Raw genomic sequence first — 21,426 nt, 5'->3', positions numbered from 1 at the left:
CTGAGCGAGGAGGAGAAGCTCCTTGAGGAGAAGACTGCTAGATTTATTGAGTCAATTGCAAAAACAAACATAGAGAAGATAACTAAAGAGATATTAGAAGGCTTGTCTGAAGATACTGATGATAGCGACAGCTATGATGTGGAGAGTGGAGGCAAAGACTCGGAAGATCGTCCTTGGCGACCAAGTCACACAGTCTTCGAGAAATCAACTATCAAACAGAGTCATCTTGATAATATGAGAGGAAGGTACTTTCGAGATATTTCTATTGTGAGGGCTAACGTAGACAGAGTCGTTCCTGCTCCTGAAGAAGACGAAGTTGTAATCTACCGAAGTTTCTTCAAAGCTGGACTTCGGTTCCCATTAAGCAGATTTGTGGTTGAAGTTTTAAAGATATCTCAGATTTTCCTTCACCAGATCACTCCCGAAGCTATTATCAGAATGGGGATCTTTGTCTGGGCTGTGAGGAGTCCAGGTCTAGAGCCAAGCGTAAGATGTTTTTGCAGTATGCACGAGCTTTCGTATGAGATGAAGCCTTGGGGTAAGGAACAATATCATAACAACTTTGGGTGCTACAGCTTTGTTGCTCGCTCTGGCGCAAGCTACTTAGTGCCAACGTTTCGGAAGAGGTGGCCCGGGGCCTGGATGGAAGAATGGTTTTACGTGAAAAATGATTTGAAAGCAAGAGAAGATATTAAAGAAATCATTATGCGACCCATCTGGTCACGCTTCGGCCTCTGGAAACCGAAGGTAGAAATTGATGAGGCAGCCGAAGCATGCCGAAGGGCCTTCAGTACAGTTTGTTCTTTTATCGGGACAAGAGATTTGGTTCAAGAACATATAGCCTACAGGATATGGCCACTGATAGACAGCTGGGAAATGCCAAAGGAAACCATCACTAACCCTAGCGAAGGTGGTTTGGTTCGATTGAAATATACTTTCAGATTTGGAGACCAATTTATCGAACCAGACGATGACTGGCTGAAGTGTGTTGAAAATACTAGTGATGAACTACTTGGAGCATACTCCAAGTCTGAAGATAATGCACTATCTGCGGCCTTCGGGAGCCGAAAAAAGAAATGGCTAAATAGAGTTTTTGATGCTATCGGATTTGTGTACCCTGACTATCGCTACCCGCCGCGGGGGCAGAAAAGAAAGGGTGCAACTTCTGGGAAGGCTGCTGCTTTGGCTACCTCAAGCGAGCCCGCACCGAAGAGGAAAAAGTTGAAGGTCCTTACTCACCGACCGCGCTACATTGAACCAGCCATAGTGTCTGAATTTGGTGGTGAGACTTCTTCAGCTATTGAAGCCAAAGGACCTGCTCTTACGCAGAGGATTGAAGAGCTAGCTGCAACGCCGAAGACTGACAAAATTGAAGAACCGAGAATCGAAGAGACGAAAACATTAGAAGTTCTAAGCCCTTCGGCAGGAGTGGAGGTGTCGAAGACACAAAAAGGTCTAGCAGCGACCCCTAAGAGAAAAAGGATGGCTAGTGTACTAGATGTGCTGGAGACAATAAAAGCTTCAAGCTCTACTCCAGGGAAAATTGCCAAGGCTTCGAAGGCGCAGATTGAAACCAAGACAAAGGTAACCGAAGCCGAAGCTACAATGAGCCAGGCCGATGCCGAAGCTGGGCCTTCAGAGCCCGTCAAGGAGAAATCCTCAGAAACTGGAGAAAAGGCAGCGGGAGAAGAAGCTATAAAACAGATTTTGCTTGAAAAAGCTGTCACACCTACTCCCGAAGCGTCTTTCGAAGTCCTTGATTATATTATTCGACACGCTTCGGGAAAAAGATTATCTGAAGAAGAAATTTTTGAAGCTAAACACTATGCCCGAGAACTGAAGTACCCAAAAGGGGCCTTAGTGTTTAATGGCACAGATGAAGATGACTTCTTATATTGCCTCCCAGAGAACAAAGAATTATCTGTCGACCGGGAGATGGCCAGAAGTATGGGGTTCCCGAAGCTTGAAGCTGGCCTCTGCGCCATGACGAAGGACGATCTTGCGGACAGCCTTGCATATAACAGTCTGAAGGTACAAAAATTGTGTATTTGGAAGTTTATGAATTTTGAATTATTCTTTTGTTCTTATATTAACCCATTCATTTTTTTCATATAGGGTTTAATACTTAGCAACGCCTTAAGGGCGCAAAAGAATGCCGAAGACGAGAGTTGCACTATTGCTCTCAAGTTCTCAACAACCTTCGAACAGAGGTTATCAAGCTGAGGAACGAAGCTTTGGAAAAAGACAAAATTCTACTTACATTGGTGGACAAAGTAAAGGGGGATGAAGCTAACTTCAAGGCTCAATCTGAAATCCAAAGGAATGAGATTGAAAACCTTCAAAAACAACTGGCCGAAGCCAAATTGAAATGCGCTATTGCCGAAGCTGACCGAGATGCCAGTGAGTACTAGAAAAAATTATTTTGAAAAAACTGTTGCAGAGCTTCGCTCATCGAAAGAAAGATGTTTTGAAAAATCTGTAGAATGTGTCAAAAAGATAAAAACTAGCTTCGCCTACGTGGGCGCATACTCAAGCGAAGACAACTTCATAAGAGGCGACCCTGAGGGCGTAATTGAGTGGATCAGCAGCGAAGCCGATGCTTTTGAAGAAATTTTGAGCAACCGCGGGGACGTCTGCGCGTTCTCTAGTGCGAGGGGAGTTGTAGCTATTTTGGAGAAAGCAGGGTGCGATCATGTTAAAACTTTGGCCCAGACCGAAGCTGCTTTGTCTATTGATGATACGAAGGACCCCTCGGCCGAAGCAATCTTAATAGGTGGAAAATTTTTCACTAATATTTGGGAAAGTGGCGGCCGAGGGATGGCGCATGAAATAATGAAAAAGAGTGAAAAAGACATTCATGACGCTCGAGAAGCAACAAAAGCAGCTGAAAAAGCTGCGGAACTTGAAGAACGGATAGGTATTACTTAATGGCTCTTAACTTTATTGCTTATTTTTGTGATTTCGAACTAATTTATATCTTCTATTGCAGCTGAACTATCTCCTCCCCCAGAGCCCTTCGACCCACTGGCTGACCCAGAGACAAAGAAGACAGTAGAAATTATTAATATGGCCGAAGCTATTGTGGACGAAGTTGTCACGAAATTATTAACCGAAGCTGCAGAAGAAGTCCTGAAGGAAGAAGAATAGCTATTTGTAAAAACATTGCTAGAATATTAATGTAACATTTGCTGGAACATGCTTGTAATATTCGGTGCTCGTAGGTTTTGAATGTAATATATGAATGGTTTTGCAATTCATTTCTTTGTGATGCATGAAACTTTTATGTACATACCGTTTTTGAGCCTTTGGCGAAAAAACACCTTCCCTTCTTTTCATGCTTCGTAAAGAAGAGCTTCTATGCTTCGTAAAAAATCCTCCAAGCATCGCAAAAACATTAATGCTTCGTCAACAATAGATTTGTTCCTCCACATCAGAGCTGATGAAGCTGTATTTCTTCAAAACTTATTTTATGCCTTAGCACAATTTCATTTTTCGAAGCATTCTCCGAAGGTCAACATTGTATCCCCTTCTTGTGCCATTGATGCAATATGATGTATGATGTTATGTTATGCGAAATGATGTGATTATGTTATGTTATGCAAAATGATATTTATGCCGAAGACACACACTCACACCCCCATAGTGGAATACACAATCTCTTTGCCGCTTATTTTTCGGCTTCACCGCTTATTTTTCGGTGTATCAGCGCTGACTTTTTGCTGTAAGTTCTACATTCTGTTAGGAATGTCTTTTGAACTTCTTCGCCTTCTATTTCGGCGGTATTCGCGTTGACTTTTCGCGCTTCGCCTTATATTTCGGCGGTATTTGGCTCTGCATTCCCTTTGGAACGACTTTTGAGCAGAAAACTTACACTGCGCTCCCTTAGGAACGACTTTTTTGTATCTTCGGCGAACTTATGTTGCGTTCCTTAGAACGACTTTTTGTAGCTTCGGTGATACTTGTAATGTGATTTTTAGCCCTGTGTTCCCTTAGGAACGACTTTTGTGCTTCAGTGACTTTTTGGACTTCGTGAGTCTGTGGAGAAGATATATTTCGCTATGACAAGAATGAAGCTATTACAGAAAATTGAAAATGACAAGAGAACTAGGTTTTCAATAATTGTTCCTTATTAAAAAAGAAAATGACAATGAATGTAAAAACGGTTTCAGGGGTAGGATATCTCTCAATAGATATGCTTCGATTCTGGCACAGTACTGTTGACTGTGCGAGCTTCGGACTCCTCCCTAAAATCTTGCTGTTGATGGGTCTGTTGGCTCCCTTCTGGCTGCTGGCCTCGTGAATTCATAGGTTGTAGTAGTGGCGGAGGTGGAGGTTGTGGCCAAGATGCCTGTGGCTGACTAGCCGAAGCAACATACGCTGCAGGATGGTTACCCACATACTCTGGTATGTAGGGTGAGTGATACGAAGCAGTATGCATGACCTGCTTCGGCTGGTTCTGCGGAACTGTGGCTTCTGCTATTTCCTTTTGTTTCTGAATGGTGACATGGCACATCCTTGTAGTATGGCCCTTGTCCTCACCACAGAATAAGCAATAAATTTTTCTAGGCTGATCCTCAAACCTTCCTCCGAAGCTCCTGGCGCCTCTGCCTCTTGGAGCTGGCGGCCAGAAAGAGCTTTGTTGCTGCCCCGAAGCGTGCGAGGAATACTGTGGCCTCTGTTGTTGACTTCCTCTGTCGTCACTCTGGGTGGAGTGAATTGACCTGACATGTCTTGGGTGGATTCTTCCTCTGAAGCCCCTGGTCATCTCAGAGAACCTGTAGGCTTCCTCTCTTCTTTGGCGAAAGTCATTGTCAGTCCGAATGTAGTCATCCATCTTTTGAAGCAGCTTCTCCAAAGTTTATGGAGGCTTTCTAGCAAAATACTAGGCAGTAGGTCCTAGACGAAGCCCCTTCATCATGGCCTCAATGACAATTTCATTGGGCACTGTAGGCGCTTGTGCTCTCAGGCGCAAGAACCTTCGGACGTATGCTTGATGATACTCCTCATGATCTTGTGTACATTGAAAGAGAGCCTGAGCTGTGACTGGCTTCGTCTGAAAGCCCTAGAAACTTGTCACTAGCATATCCTTAAGCTTCTGCCATGAAGTAATAGTTCCTGGTCGAAGAGAAGAATACCACGTTTGGGCCACATTCTTAACTGCCATGACGAAGGACTTGGCCATGACAGCTGCATTGCCTCCATATGAAGATATAGTTGCTTCATAACTCATCAAAAACTGCTTCGGATCTGAATGTCCATCATACATGGGGAACTGAGGTGGCTTGTATGATGGAGGCCATGGGATAGCCTGTAGTTCTGCTGCCAAGGGAGAAGCATCGTCAAAGGTAAAGGTATCATGATTAAAATCATCATACCATCCATCCTCGTTGAAGAAGCCTTCTTGGTGGAGCTCCCTATGTTGGGGCCTTTGCTCTTGTTCGTTCTAGGCAAGATGGCGTACTTCTTCAGTGGCTTCGTCAATCTGCCTTTGAAGATCGGCTAGTCGAGCCATCTTCTCCTTCTTCCTTTGTACTTGTTGATGAAGCATCTCCATGTTTCTGATTTCTTGGTCCAACTCCTCCTCCTGGAGTGTTGGACTAGTGGCCTTCCTCTTCTGGATTCGGGCCTCTCGAAGAGAAAGGGTCTCCTGGTTTGGATCCAGTGGCTGCAGGGTGGCAGCCCCTGTCGCTGAAGCTTTCTTCGGTGGCATGACGAAGGTCAGTGCTTGCCGAAGGTGGTCGAAAAGGATTCACCGGAGGTGGGCGCCAATGTTGGTGACTTGTTCTCAAATGCTATGAATCAAGAACAAGGCAACATAAAATGTTAAATATTAACGCCCTTCGTCCTTCAAAACATTATTTCCCTTAGGATATAATGATCTTTAGACGAAGGTCATGAAGGACATACCTTTGAATATCGAAGGTAAGAAGGTAATAGAAGAAGCGTGTAAAATACAAAAGATAACATAAACAATCATATAGCATTATAAATTCATCTCCATTATATTATCATGAGAAAATAGAAACAATATTGAATTACATTTGGTACCTTCGACTTGATAGGCAGCAAAGGTGCAAGCGTGATGCAAAAGCAAATGCCAAGTCAGCGTGAACAGTACGGGGGTACTGTTCATCTATTTATAGGCATGGGACGCAGCCCACATGAAATTACATGCATGCCCTTTACATTTGCTAATGACTATAAGGTAACTCATCGGGGTCTAAATAGCCTTTTCCCCTTTAAGTCAATTCCCTTTCCTGTTGTCATGCCGAAGCTCCCTTGCGCGTAGCTTCGGCGCTGCATCAATCTTCGTATTGTTCGTGCTTCTCCCACTGTGGTTCTAATTCGAATCTGAAGGTACCTGTTCATGTATTACAACTCTAGAAACATTGTTAAATCATGTTTTTGAGGACCTTCGGAAGACGAAGGCCCCCAACACATACCATGCTCTTGGGGCTTGCTTGAGCCCATAAAGTGCCTTAGAGAGTTTATAGACATGGTTAGGGTACTCACTATCTTCAAAGCCGGGAGGTTGCTCAACATAGACATCCTCCTTGATTGGTCCATTGAGGAAGGCACTTTTCACGTCCATTTGATAGAGCTTAAAGTCATGGTAAGTAGCATAGGCAAGTAGTATGCGAATTGACTCAAGCCTAGCTACGGGTGCATAGGTTTCACCGAAATCCAAACCTTCGACTTGTGAATAACCCTTGGCCACAAGTCGAGCTTTGTTCCTTGTCACCACACCATGCTTATCTTGCTTGTTGCAGAATACCCACTTGGTACCCCCTTTTGAATATCGCCGAGGATGGTGTTCACGGGGTGATCTCTTTGAATAGCCTGGTGGACTCTTGGGTGCGGCGGTCTTGGACCCTCATCATCTTCCTTGTCTTGTTCATTAGCATCTCCCCCTTGATCATTGTCCTCCTCTTGAGGTGGCTCCTCTTGATCTTCATTTTCATCATCTTGAGCTTGATCCTCATCTTGAGTTGGTGGAGATGCTTGCATGGAGGAAGATGGTTGATCTTGTGCTTGTGGAGGCTCTTCGGATTCCTTAGGACACACATCCCCAATGGACATGTTCCTTAGCGCGACGCATGGAGCCTCTTCATCATCTAGCTCATCAAGATCAACTTGCTCTACTTGAGAGCCATTAGTCTCATCAAACACAATGTCACAAGAAACTTCAACTAGTCCAGTGGACTTGTTAAAGACTCTATATGCCCTTGTGTTTGAGTCATAACCAAGTAAAAAACCTTCTACAGCCTTAGGAGCAAATTTAGATTTTCTACCTCTTTTAACAAGAATAAAACATTTGCTACCAAAGACTCTAAAATATGAAACATTGGGCTTTTTACCGGTGAGGAGTTCATAGGATGTCTTCTTGAGGATTCGGTGAAGGTAGAGACGGTTGATGGCGTAGCAAGCGGTGTTGATTGCTTCCGCCCAAAATCGGTCAAAAGTCTTGTACTCATTAAGCATGGTCCTTGCCATGTCAAGTAGAGTTCTATTCTTCCTCTCCACTACACCATTTTGTTGTGGCGTGTAGGGAGAAGAGAACTCATGCTTGATGCCCTCCTCCTCAAGGAAGCCTTCAATTTGAGAGTTCTTGAACTCCGTCCCATTGTCGCTTCTTATCTTTTTGATCCTTAAGCCAAACTCATTTTGAGCTCGTCTCAAGAATCCTTTCAAGGTCTCTTGGGTTTGAGATTTATCCTGCAAAAAGAACACCCAAGTGAAGCAAGAATAATCATCCACAATTACAAGACAATACTTACTCCCGCCGATGCTTATGTAAGCGATCGGGCTGAATAGATCCATGTGGAGTAGCTCAAGCGGCCTGTTGGTCGTCATGATGTTTTTGTGTGGATGATGGGCACCAACTTGCTTCCCTGCTTGACATGCGCTACAAACCCTGTCTTTCTCAAAATGAACATTTGTTAGTCCCAAAATGTGCTCTCCCTTTAGAAGCTTGTGAAGATTCTTCATCCCAACATGGGCTAGTCGGCGATGCCAGAGCCAACCCATATTAGTCTTAGCAATTAAGCAAGTATCAAGTATTGTAAGTGCAATCAACCCCAAGTGAGGGTTTTGGTGATTTAATGACAAAACAAATAAGGGTACTAACAGTTTTTGTTCCCAGTGTTTGATTAGAAGGAAACAGGAACTTAAGGAAGCTCCAAGGACTTCATGCAACAGACGTATAAAAATTTATGTAAAATCTTGTGTTGCATGATGTAATTCTTCCTTGTTCTTTTCTGCACAGGTATAGGTGTTTGCCATAGCTCAAGTCCTCTAATTCAAAAGCTATTTTTGAAAACCAAAAATCACTTTAACATTATTTGGTTGACCATGGTTAGGGTTGAGAAACCTAGAGTGTTCTTGCTGAAAAGCAGCTGAACTTCTTCAACTGCAGCTGAGCTTTCCAACTGAACTTAACTTCAGCTGTGATGAGCTTCTTCAGCTGCAGCTGAGCTTTTCAGCTGAGCTGGACTTCAGCTGAGTTGAACTTTTTCAACTCCAGCTGAACTTCAACTTCAGCTGTGGACCTCTTTGACCATACCCAGCTGAACCTGCCCCCGGGCAGCTGAGCTGGGGTTTTCTCTCCAAAACTCTCTGGTCTAGACCAGCTGAACTGGTCCTGGGGGCAGCTCACCTGGTCTCTGACCCTCTGACTTCTGGTCTGCAGTCTGCCAGTCAGACTGGCAGTCAGGTCGCCAGGGGTGTCAGGGGGCGGTTCAACCGCCCTAGGGGGGCGGTTCAACCGGTCCTGGCCTGTCTGACCCGCCTGTAGGTCAGTCTGCCAGTCAGTCTGGCAGTCAGACTGGCAGACAGACTGCTGACCTGTCAGGGGGCGGTTCAACCGCCCTAGGGGGCGGTTCAACCGGTTTTCGGCGTGGTTTTTGGTCAAACGACTAGTTTTTGAGCCGTGACTATAAATAGACCCCCTCTCTCTCTCTTCTTCAATACGGCTGAACACTCACTCATTTATTGCTCACCTAACTTGAGACAAAGCACTCATCTCTCCATCTCTCTCACACTTAAATCTTCCTCAAGATTCAACCTTGTTGGAGGAGCTCTTGGGTGTGAGGTTTGTGCTTGTGCTCACGATTTGGTTTTCCTCTCCCATCTCTTTTACAAAGACTTGAGCTTGTGCAAACCCCTCTTGTGCGTTCTTGGTGTTCTTGAAACCCTAGGTTTCAAGATCTTTGAGGTTGCTTGGGAGTCTCCAAATTTGTGGACGACCCTAAGAAGTTTGTATCACCCGCTCTTTGAGCTAAGATAAGAAGAGATTGCCTTGACCTTTGTGGTCGGCTTTTGGAGGATTAGGGTTGAAAAAGACCCGGCCCTTTGTGGGCTCCTCAACGGGGAGTAGGACACCTTTGTGGTGTGGCCGAACCTCGGATTAAATCTTGTGTCTTGTGTTCTTGCTTGTTTTAACTTGAGATATTTTTTACTTGCAAGGTTGACATAAAGATTTTTCCGTAGAGTTTATCTAGAAGTAAAATAGCCTCTACATATTCATCTTTTCATCCTCACTTAGCTATACCTTACTTCTCTCAAGAACTTGCGAAATACTTTTTCGAGTAGATTTTAGTCTAAAGTTTATAAAACAGTTGGATTGGTTCAGAGTGGTTCAACTTGCGCACATAGCTGTTGAACCGGCCTGCACCAGTCGAACTGTGTATCTAACAATCTTTCGAAGTTTGTTGTGAAAATTTTCAGATTAGCCTATTCACCCCCCCCACTAGGCTACTTTCAATCAAGTTCAGCTCTTTTAAAATCAACTAAGTATAGCTGACCCTCTAATACTCCCTTAAATGTTATTGAATCATCAATTCTTCTAAAGACAGTAACACCTATATCGGTAAAAAGACAATTGTAGCCCATTTTGCATAATTGAGAAACTGAAAGCAAGTTGTAATCTAAAGAATATACAAGAAAAACATTAGAAATAGAATGGTCGGGTGATATAGCAATTTTACCAAGTCCTTTGACCAAACCTTGATTTCCATCCCCGAATGTGATAGCTCTTTGGGGATCTTGGTTTTTCTCATAGGAGGAGAACATCCTTTTCTCCCCTGTCATGTGGTTTGTGCACCCGCTATCAATGATCCAGCTTGAGCCCCTAGATGCATAAACCTGCAAAATAGTTTTAGGCCTTGTTCTTAGGTACCCAAACAGTCTTGGGTCCTTTCACGTTAGAAACAAGCACCTTGGGTACCCAAACACAAGTCTTAGAGCTCTTGTGTTTGGCCCCAACATATTTGGCAACTACTTTGCCTGATTTGTTAGTTAAAACATAAGATGCATCAAAAGTCTTAAATGAAATAATTTGCTCATTTGATGCAAGATGAGTTTTCTTCTTAGGCAATTTAGCATGAGTGGATTGCCTAGAACTAGATGCCTCACTCTTATACATAAAAGCATGGTGAGAACCAGAGTGAGACTTCCTAGAATGAATTCTCCTAATCTTATGTTCGGGATAACCAGTAGGATATAAAATATAGCTCTCGTTATCCTGAACCATGGGAGCTTTGCCCTTAACAAAGTTAGACAATTTCTTAGGGGGCATTAAGCTTGACATTGTCTCCCTGTTGGAAGCCAATGCCATCCTTAATGCCAGGGCGTCTCCCATTATAGAGCATGCTTCTAGCAAATTTAAAATTTTCATTTTCTAAGTCATGCTCATTAATTTTAGCACTAAGTTGAGTTATGTGATCATTTTGTTGTTTAATTAAAGCTAGGTGATCATGGATAGCATCAACATTAATGTCTCTACATCTAGTGCAAATAGAGACATGACTAACAATAGATGTAGAGGGTGTGTAAGCATTTAATTTATCAATCTTAGCATGTAAAATAGCATTCTCATCTCTAAGATTAGAAATAGAAACATTGCAAACATCTAAATCTTTAGCCTTAGCAATTAGTTTTCATTCTCAATTTTAAGGCTAGAAAGTGATTCATTCAACTTGTCAATCTTAGCAATTAAATTAGCATTATTATTTTTAAGGTTGACAAGAGAATCATCACTAACATCCAATTTATCAACCTTATCAATCAATTTAGCATTCTCAAATCTAAGGTTGGAAATAGTGTCATGGCAAGTGCTTAGCTCACTAGTCAATTTTTCACATTTTTCTACCTCTAGAGCATAAGCATTTTTAACCTTAACATGCTTCTTGTTTTCCTTAATAAGGAAGTCCTCTTGGCTATCCAAGAGTTCATCCTTCTCATGAATGGCACCTATCAATTCATTTAATTTTCTTTTTGTTGCATGTTTAGGTTGGCAAAAAGGGCAAGCAAATTATCTTCATCATCACTAGAGTTATCCTCATCACTAGATGTTGCATATTTAGTGGAGGCTCTAGATTTTACCTTCTTTTGTCGTCCCTTGCCATGAGGCACTTGTGGCCGACATTGGGGAAGAGAAGGCCCTTGTTGACGGTGATGTTGGCGGCGTCCTCGTCGGAGGACGAGTCGGTGGAGCTCTCATCGGAGTCCCACTCCCGACAAACATGGGCATTCTCGCCCTTCTTCTTGTAGTACTTCTTCTTTTCCTTCCTTCTCTCCTTCTTGTCGTCGCCCGTGTCACTGTCACTTGATAATGGACATTTAGCAATAAAGTGACCGGGCTTACCACACTTGTAGCAAACTTTCTTGGAGCGGGGCTTGTAATCCTTCCCCTCCTTTGCTTGAGTATTTGGCGAAAGCTTTTGATGATTAGCGCCATCTCCTCGTTGTCGAGCTTGGAGGCATCGATGGGGAGCCTACTTGACGTAGACTCTTCTTTCTTCTCCTCCGTCGCTTTGAATGCGACGGGTTGCACCTCAGGTGTGGAGGTGGCGCCTCGCTCGATGATTTGTTTGGAGCCTTTGATCATCAACTCAAAGCTCACAAACTTTCTTATAACCTCCTCGGGAGACATTAGCTTGTATCTAGGATCACCACGAATTAATTGAACTTGTGTAGGGTTAAGAAAAATGAGTGATCTTAGAATAACCTTGACCATTTCATGGTCATCCCATTTTGTGCTCCCGAGGTTGCGCACTTGATTCACCAAGGTCTTGAGCCGGTTGTACATGGCTTTTGGCTCCTCCCCTTGGTTGAGCATGAGTTGACCGAGCTCCCCCTCGATCGTTTCCCGCTTGGTGATCTTGGTCACCTCATCTCCTTCATACGCGGTCTTGAGCATGTCCCAAATCTCTTTGGCACTCTTCAACCCTTGCACCTTATTATACTCCTCTCGACCGAGAGAGGCGAGGAGTATAGTAGTGGCTTGGGAGTTGAAGTGCCGGATTTGTTCGACCTCCTCCAAATCATAATCCTTGTCCCCTTCCTTTGGTACCTGTGCTCCATACTCAACAATATCCCATATGCTTTTGTGGAGTGAGGTTAGGTGATGCCTCATTTTATCACTCCACATAGAATAATCTTCACCGTCAAAAACCGGTGGTTTGCCTAAGGGAACGGAAAGTAATGGAGTGCGTTTGGAAATGCGAGGATAGCGGAGAGGCATCTTACTATATTTCTTGCGCTCATGGCGCTTAGAAGTGCGCCGATTCGGAGCCGGAGGTGGAGGGTGATGACGAGTCGGTCTCGTAGTAGACCACTTTCTTCATCTTTTTCTTCTTGTCTCCTCTCCTTTGGGACTTGATGGAGGAAGAGGATTCCTCCTTGTGCTTGTGGGCGGACTCCCTTAAATGGGTTCTCCCCGAGCTTGCGGACTTGTCGTCGCCGGTCCCAATCTCCCTCTTAGCGGATGCTCCCGACATCACTTCGAGTGGTTAGACTCTAATGAAGTACCGGGCTTTGATACCAATTGAAAGTCGCCTAAAGGGGGGTGAATAGGCAAATCTGAAATTTATAAACTTTAAGCACAACTACAAGTCGGGGTTAGCGTTAGAAATAAAGTCGAGTCCGAAAGAGAGGGTGAAAACAAATCAACCAAAGAAATAGAGCGGATGACACAGTGATTTGTTTTACCGAGGTTCGGTTCTTGCAAACCTACTCCCTTTGAGGTGGTCACAAAGACCGGGTCTCTTTCAACCCTTTCCCTCTCTCAAACGGTCACTTAGACCGAGTGAGCTTTTCTCCTTAATCAACGGGTCACTTAGACCCCTCACAAGGACCACCACACAATTGGTGTCTCTTGCTTTGATTACAAAGATGTTGAGAATAATAAATGGGAAGAAGAAAAGCGATCCAAGCGCAAGAGCTCAAAGAACACGAGCAAAACTCTCTCTTCTAGTCACTAATTGCTTTGAGTGGAATTGGGACTTGGAGAGGTTTTGATTCAATCTAATTGTGTCTTGTATTGAATGCACTAGCTCTTGTATTGAATGTGTTAGCTGAAAACTTGGATTCCTTGAAGTGTGGTGGTTGGGGGGTATTTATAGCCCCAACCACCAAAGTGGCCGTTGGGGATGGCTGCTGTCGACGGGCGCACCGGACAGTCCGGTGCGCCACCGGACACTGTCCGGTGCGCCAGCCACGTCACCCAACCGTTAGGGTTCGACCATTGGAGCTCTGTCATCCTAGGCCACCGGATAGTCCAGTGGTGCACCGAACAGTCATTGTTCACTGTCTGGTGCGCCTTCTGGCGCTGCTCTGACTTCTGCGTGAACTGCCCGCGCACTGTAGCGTTCACTGTTCACTTTTGCAGACGACCATTGGCGTTGTAGCCGTTACTCCGCATGGCACACCGGACAGTCCGGTGCTACACTGGACAATCTGGAGAATTATAGCGAAGTGCCTTCCTAAAAACCCGAAGCTGAGCAGTTCAGAGTTGATCCCCCTGGTGCACCGGACACTGTCCGGTGGCACACCGGACAGTCTGGTGCGCTAGACCAAGGCAGCCTTCGGTTGGTTTTGCTCCTTTCTTTTTGAACCCTATCTTGGACTTTTTATTGGTTTGTGTTGAACCTTTGGCACCTATAGAACTCATAATCTAGAGCAAACTAGTTAGTCCAATTATTTGTGTTGGGCAATTCAACCACCAAAATCATTTAGGAAAAGGTTTGACCCTATTTCCCTTTCAAAAAGCATAGGTAATTTATGCATCAAAGGGATCCAGTGAGCTTGCCGTTGCTTTAACTGGCGAAACGGTGAGAGCTCGTGGAACTGGCTTCTGGCTCCACCGTCTGGCGTAGACTTGCAGATCTGGCCTTCACGAGACGACACGAACGCTCCGATAACTATGCAACATGAACAAGCAAACATACAAACAAGCAAGTATATCAACAAATATTTAGTATAGTGGTCAGAATGGTGATATATGGATGGGTAGAGTCTTGAGCAGAATCTATGTCATGTGGTGTTGTGATATTACTGGTGGCGGTGCTTAACAGGAGGGTGGATTGGAGGCGAAGCGACACTATGCGTGTAGCCAGCAGAGCGGAGTAACTGAGTGGGTGGGGGTTTGCCTTGGCTGAGGGTGTTGAGTGTGTGGAGAGGGTGAGGGTAGCTGGGTGTATTTATAGCTGGGTGTGTGTGGTGTAGTACAGTAGAGTTCAATGTTGGTGAGAATAGTGAAGAGTGAATCATCTGATTTAGTCTGAACAGGGAAATTATAGGCAGAATATGGGATAAGAGCATTTTGGGAGTTTTTTGGAATATGAACCATGCTTAAGGGATGACATGGTTGGATAGGGAATAATTTGATAAGAATTTAGAAACAAGAATTATTGGAATCTGAGTTTGGAAGCCTGGTTCGAAAGAATCTCAAAGTTAAGCATGCTCAACTTGGAGAAATCTGGGATGGGTGACCAGATGGGAAGTTCTTACTGGAAGGAAAATCTAAGTCACCGGAGTTCATATGACTAAAATATTGGTCTAGCAGGTCTTAGGTGAGCTGGACAGCATGATGGATGAGTGTTGAAAATTTGGGTGATCGGATGATCGATGAATAGTAACGATGAATAGCAACGATGAATATCATCGATGAATAGTAACGATGATGAATAGTAATGGTGAATACTAAAGATGATGAATAGTGACGATGAATAGCAATGGTGAATAGTCTGTATGAACGAACGGTGAGCGATGAATAGTGACTATGAACGAACAATGAATAGGGACTATGAACGAACGATGAACGATGAATAGGGACTATGAACGATGAATAGGGACTATGAACGAACGATGAACGATGAATAGGGACTACGAACGATGAATATGGACTATGAATGAACGATGAATAGGAACTATGAACGAACGAACGAACGAACGATTGAAATTTCGGTAGCATAACGGCTGAACAAAGATTATTTGGACGAACGAACGGACAAACGATCGAACGGTCGGATGAATGAACAAACGAACCATGAACGATCGGACGAATGATCGGACGAACGAACGAACAAACTAAGAATAGGTGGATGAACGATCGAATAAACGACCGAACGATCCTTATGCTTGTGTGGGAGTGGGAGTGGGGGGGAGAGTTGCCATGAAATGGCTTGGTGTGGCTTAAGGGGAGGCCCTTGCCCCTCTATTTATAGGCTAGGTGGGGGATTAGGGGGAGGAGGCGAGGATTAGTGGGAGGATGCGAGGATTAGTGGGAGATAAGCATGTATTAGTCAAATATAAGTGAAATTAGCTTGTAGAGTTCACTGTATGACACCGGAGGTATACGTATACGTATGAGCATGAGGAAAATTATGGAGAAAATATTTGTAGGGACTTTAAAAATGATTCTGAAGGTATTTCTCAGGAGGAAAATATTTGGAGAGTTATCGGTGGAATATTTGGGCAGTATTTCTGGAAAGAATTTGAGGGGGATCACTGGGGAAATATTTGTAGGATATTTTGAGGAGGATATAGACCACTATATTTTATTTGTTGAGATCAACTCGTAAACAAACATTTTGAAATGAAATTCAAAATTCATTTTGAATTTAGAGCGAGTTTGGGAAAATTCAAGATTTGAATTTTCGGGGTGCTACATCCACAATCTTCACGGAGAGCTCAACGAAGACAACACCCGAGCCGTCTAGGAGACGACAACCTCCAAGAGTAAAAAGTCGATGACGCTTGCCCGGTGTATCATCTAGTGCCTCAAAAGATCACAACGAATGCAAATGCACTAGAGTGTCTCAATCACTCACTAGAATGTGATCTCAATCAACTAGTGTAAGTGTTTGAGTGGGAGGCTCACAAATGAATTCAATGTGTGCTAGGAATGACCAAGAGAGCTCCCACACACGAGCTCCACTTCTATTTATAGCCCTCAACACATACATAGTCGTTATGTGCAACTAGCACAATTTCTGCGCACACGCGGACGGGCTGCGCCCTATGGCCGGACGGTCCGTCGTACTAGTAATGGCTATATCGACTGTTTGAAACATGTTAGAGCTGTCAGAAAAGTCAAGGTTGCAGGGTCCACCAACTGGGGCCGGACGGTCCGGAACCTTACAAACTTGAGTAACAGAGTACTTGATCAGTCTCAGTAATTCAAGCGGATGGTCCGCCAATCATGGCCAGACGGTCCACACATGGACCACTTACCGTCCGGCTAAAAACCCTGGACGGTCCGTAGTACAAAGTCTCAAAAACACATAGTCCCTGCCCAAACTCCATTCTTCTTATGCGAACGGTCCGCCTACCGGGGCCGGACGGTCTGCCAGAAGAAGGCAGAGACAGACGACGACCTGACCTCTCTGGCAAAGTCGCGGACGGTCCGGCCGTCTGGACCAGACGGTCCGTCGTACTCAAAAAAAGGTTTTGCGCTGATTCAAAAGAATTTTAATTTTGAAACCCATAGCGATGTTAGCCCTCATGCACATGTTACCATTTATGCTCTACGAGGCACTAAGTTATACACCATTCAAGTTCATTGACCCCTCTTAATAGTACGACTGTCTATCCTATTAATCTAGTCAGTTTCTTCTCTAAACACCTGCTGACCGACAAAAGCAAAAACCTATGTTTTATCTTTGCCTTCACTTGATCCACAATCAATGGTTATGAGTCCTCAAGAACTTTGTTGTATCTTGTGGTTTAGTCCTCCAATCTTATCACTCAAGGAACTATTAGTTCACAATCAGTTGTCATTAATTATCAAAACACCACTTAGGGGCCTAGATGATTCACAAGGTGGTTGGGGGTATTTATAGCCCCAACCACTATTCTAGTCGTTGTTGTCGATGGTGCACCGGTCAGTCTGGTGGTACAACGGACATGGCACTGTTCAGTGTCCGGTGCGTGTCACGTCAGCTGCCCATTGGGGTTTGGAGCGGTTGACCGTTGAAGTCCTTTGTCGTCTAGCTACACCGGACAGTCCGGTGGCACACCGGATATGTCTGGTGCGTTCTGACTTTGTTGCTCTGACTTATAACTTCTGCACTATGTGCTTTTACTATTTACGCAGTCGACAGTTGGCGCAGGTAGTCGTTGCTCCATTGGCTCACTAAACACTGTCCGGTGCACACCGGACAGTCCGGTAAATTATAGCGGAGCGGCCCTTAGAGAGACCCGAGAGTGGCCAGTTGATGAGGTGCTCAGCCTGTGCCCGGACAGTGTCCGGTCTGCCACTGGCATCACCTTTTCTAGTCTTTGCTCCAATCTTTGGTTGAGTCTCCAACTTAATTTCTTTCTTGGTTTATGTTGAACTTTATGCACCTGAGATAAAAGACTTATAGGCAAACTAGTTAGTTCATTTAATTTGTGATGGGCGTCAAACACCAAAATCGATTATAGGAAATGATTAGGTCCATTTCCCTTTCAATCTCCCTTTTTTGTGATTGATGCCAACACAAACCAAAGCAAATACAAAGAGTAAAAATGTAGCTAGTTTGCAATTTTGACAGATGTGCATAGGTTACTTAGAATTAAACCAATTGAGAGAATTTCTACATATGTCTAAGTATATATGATTGCTTTCTACCATTTTAACATTTTGGACCACATATGCACCGCTTAGCTTTATTTTTGCAAATCTTTTGGAAAAGTCTTTTCAAATCATTTTGCAAATAGCGAATGGTCTAAGAATATGATTTAAAAAAGCATTTTCAAGGTTTTAAAAATTCTCCCCCAGTTTCAAATGTCTTTCCTTTGGCTAAACAAAAGCTCCCCTGAAAAAGTTCTCCCCTTAGCTGTCAAGAGGGTTTTTGTACTTACAATGATTTCCATTTTTGAAACAGATACCAAATGAAATTATACCTATTGAAATTTTTGAATTTGAATTTTAAAATAGTGGTGCGGTCGGTCCTTTTTGCTTTGGGCCTAATATTTTCTCCCCTTTGGCATTAAGCGCCAAAAACGAAGAAATGTGATAGGCCTTAGAACTCTCCCCTTTTGGGGCCTATTTTCTCCCCTTGTTTAAAATAATATGAGTGAAAGGTTAGTACAAATTGGAAGTTTATGAGTAAGACAAAGAATAAATGATACCGACATGGTTGGAGTGGAAGCCTTGCCTTTGCCGAATATTTCATTTCCCTTTCAATCTAAGACTAATCATAGAGATACTCATGGAAGCACATTAGTATTAGCCTTGGCACAAGAAGAATAAGAGATATGTATTTGTACCAAATGAAAGAGACATGATCAAAGGTATATAAATTAGTAATGTGTGCAATGTTTCAATCAAAGTTCCGAGAATCAAGTATATTTAGCTCATTCCTAAGTTTGCTAAAAATCTTTTCATCTAGTGGCTTGGTAAAGATATTGGCTAATTGGTTGTGGGTGCTAACATAAGCAATTTCGATATCCCCCTTTTATTGGTGATCTCTCAAAAAGTGATATCGGATGTCTATGTGCTTAGTGCGGCTGTGTTCAATGGGATTATCCATCATGCGGATTGCACTCTCATTATCACATAGGAGAGGGACTTTGCTCAATTTGTAGCCATAGACCCTAAGTCTTTGCCTCATAAAAAGTAATTGTGCGCAACAATGTCCTGCAGCAATATACTCGGCTTCGGTGGTGGATAGAGCTACTAAGTTTTGTTTCTTTGAAGCCCAAGACACCAGGGATCTTCCCAAAAACTGACAAGTCCCTGATGTGCTCTTCCTGTCAATTTTACATCCGGCATAATCGACATCGGAATACCCAATTAAATCAAAGGTAGATCCCTTGGGGTACCATAGCCCAAACTTAGGAGTGTAAACTAAATATCTCATTATTCTTTTCATGGCCCTAAGGTGAACTTCCTTAGAATTTGCTTGGAACCTTGCACACATGCATATAAATACATATTGTCTGGTCGTAAAGCACATAAATAGAGTAAAGATCATATCATCGACCGATATACCTTTTGATCTACGGATTTATCTCCCGTGTCGAGGTCGAGATGCCCATTTGTTCCCATGGGTGTCTTGATGGGTTTGGCATTTTTCATTCCAAACTTCTTGAGAATATCTTGAATATACTTAGTTTGGCTCATAAAGGTGCCCTCTTGGAGTTGCTTGATTTGGAATCCAAGAAAATACTTCAACTCCCCCATCATAGACATCTCGAATTTCTGTATCATAATCATACTAAACTCTTCACAAGAGGACTTGTTAGTAGACCCAAATATAATATCATCAACATAAATTTGGCATATAAACAAGTCTTCAGCAATTGTTTTAGTGAAGAGAGTAGGATCAGCTTTTCCAACTTTGAAGCCATTAGTGATAAGAAAGTCTCGCAGGCATTCATACCATGCTCTTGGGGGTTGCTTGAGCCCATAAAGCGCCTTTGAGAGCTTATAAACATGAGAAGGATACTCACTATCTTCAAAGCCAGGAGGTTGCTCAACATATACCTCTTCCTTGATAGGTCCATTGAGGAAAGCACTCTTCATGTCCATTTGATATAGCTTAAAGCCATGATAAGTAGCATATGCAAGTAATATACGAATTGACTCAAGCCTAGCTACGGGTGCATAGGTTTCATCAAAATCCAAACCTTCGACTTATGAATAACCTTTGGCAATAAGTCGAGCTTTGTTCCTTGTCACCACACCATGCTCATCTTGTTTGTTGCGGACTACCCACTTGGTACCTACAACATTTTGGTTAGGAGTGGAACCAAATGTCATACCTCATTTCTTGTGAATTTGTTGAGCTCCTCTTGCATGGCCACCACCCAATCTGGATCTCTTAGTGCATCCTCTATCATGTATGTCTTAATAGAAGGCACAAAAGAGTAATGTTCACAGAAATGAGCAACTCGAGATCTAGTGGTTACACCCTTGTGAATGTCACCAAGTATGGAGTTGATGGGGTGATCCCTTTGAATTGCTTGGTGGACTCTTGGGTGTGGTGGTCTTTGATCTTGAATCTTGAAAGTCGCCTAGAGGGGGGGTGAATAGGGCAAAACTGAAATTTACAAAGTTAATCACAACTACAAGTCGGGTTAGCGTTAGAAATATAATCGAGTCCGAGAGAGAGGGTAAAAAACAAATCGCAAGCAAATAAGGAAAGAGACACAAGGATTTGTTTTACCGAGGTTCGGTTCTTGCAAACCTACTCCCCGTTGAGGTGGTCACAAAGACCGGGTCTCTTTCAACCCTTTCCCTCTCTCAAACGGTCACTTAGACCGAGTGAGCTTCTCTTCTCAATCACACGGGACACAAAGTCCCCACAAGGACCACCACACGATTGGTGTCTCTTGCCTTAGTTACAATTGAGTTTGATCACAAGACGAATGAGAAAGAAAAGAAGCAATCCAAGCGCAAGAGCTCAAATGAACACAACAAATCTCTCTCTCTAATCACTAAAGCTTTGTGTGGAGTTGGGAGAGGATTTGATCTCTTTGGTGTGTCTTGTATTGAAAGCTATAGCTCTTGTAAGGCGTAGAAGTGTAGAAAATTGGATGCAATTGAATGTGGGGTGGTTGGGGTATTTATAGCCCCAACCACCAAACTAGCTGTTTGGTGGAGGCTGCTGTCGACGGGCGCACCGGACAGTCCGGTGTGCCAGCCACGTCACCCGGCCGTTAGGGTTCGACCGTTGGAGCTCCGACTGGTGGGGCCTCTGGGCTGTCCGGTGCGCTAACTGCGCGTGCTCTGACCTCTGCGCGCGCAGGCGCGCATTAAATGCGTTGCAATCGACAGTTGCGCTTGAAGTAGTCGTTGCTCCGCTGGCACACCGGACGGACAATTCGGTGCCTCACCGGACGGTCCGGTGAATTATAGCGGAGCGCCCTCTGATTTTCCCGAAGGTGAGGAGTTCAGCGTCGAGTTCCCTGGTGCACCGGACACTGTCCGGTGGCACACCGGACAGTCCGGTGCGCCAGACCAGGGTGCCTTTGGGATTTCTTTAGCTCTCTTTGTTTGAACCCTTTCTTGGTATTTTTATTGGTCTATTGTGAACCTTTGGCGCCTGTAAACCTTATAGACTAGAGCAAACTAGTTAGTCCAATTATTTGTGTTGGGCAATTCAACCACCAAATTCTATTTAGGATAAGGTGTAAGCCTATTTCCCTTTCAATCTC

This window comes from Zea mays, chromosome 1 (genome assembly GCF_902167145.1).
Source record: "Zea mays cultivar B73 chromosome 1, Zm-B73-REFERENCE-NAM-5.0, whole genome shotgun sequence".
Taxonomy (NCBI): Eukaryota; Viridiplantae; Streptophyta; class Magnoliopsida; order Poales; family Poaceae; genus Zea; species Zea mays.
This window is presented reverse-complemented; position numbering follows the sequence as displayed.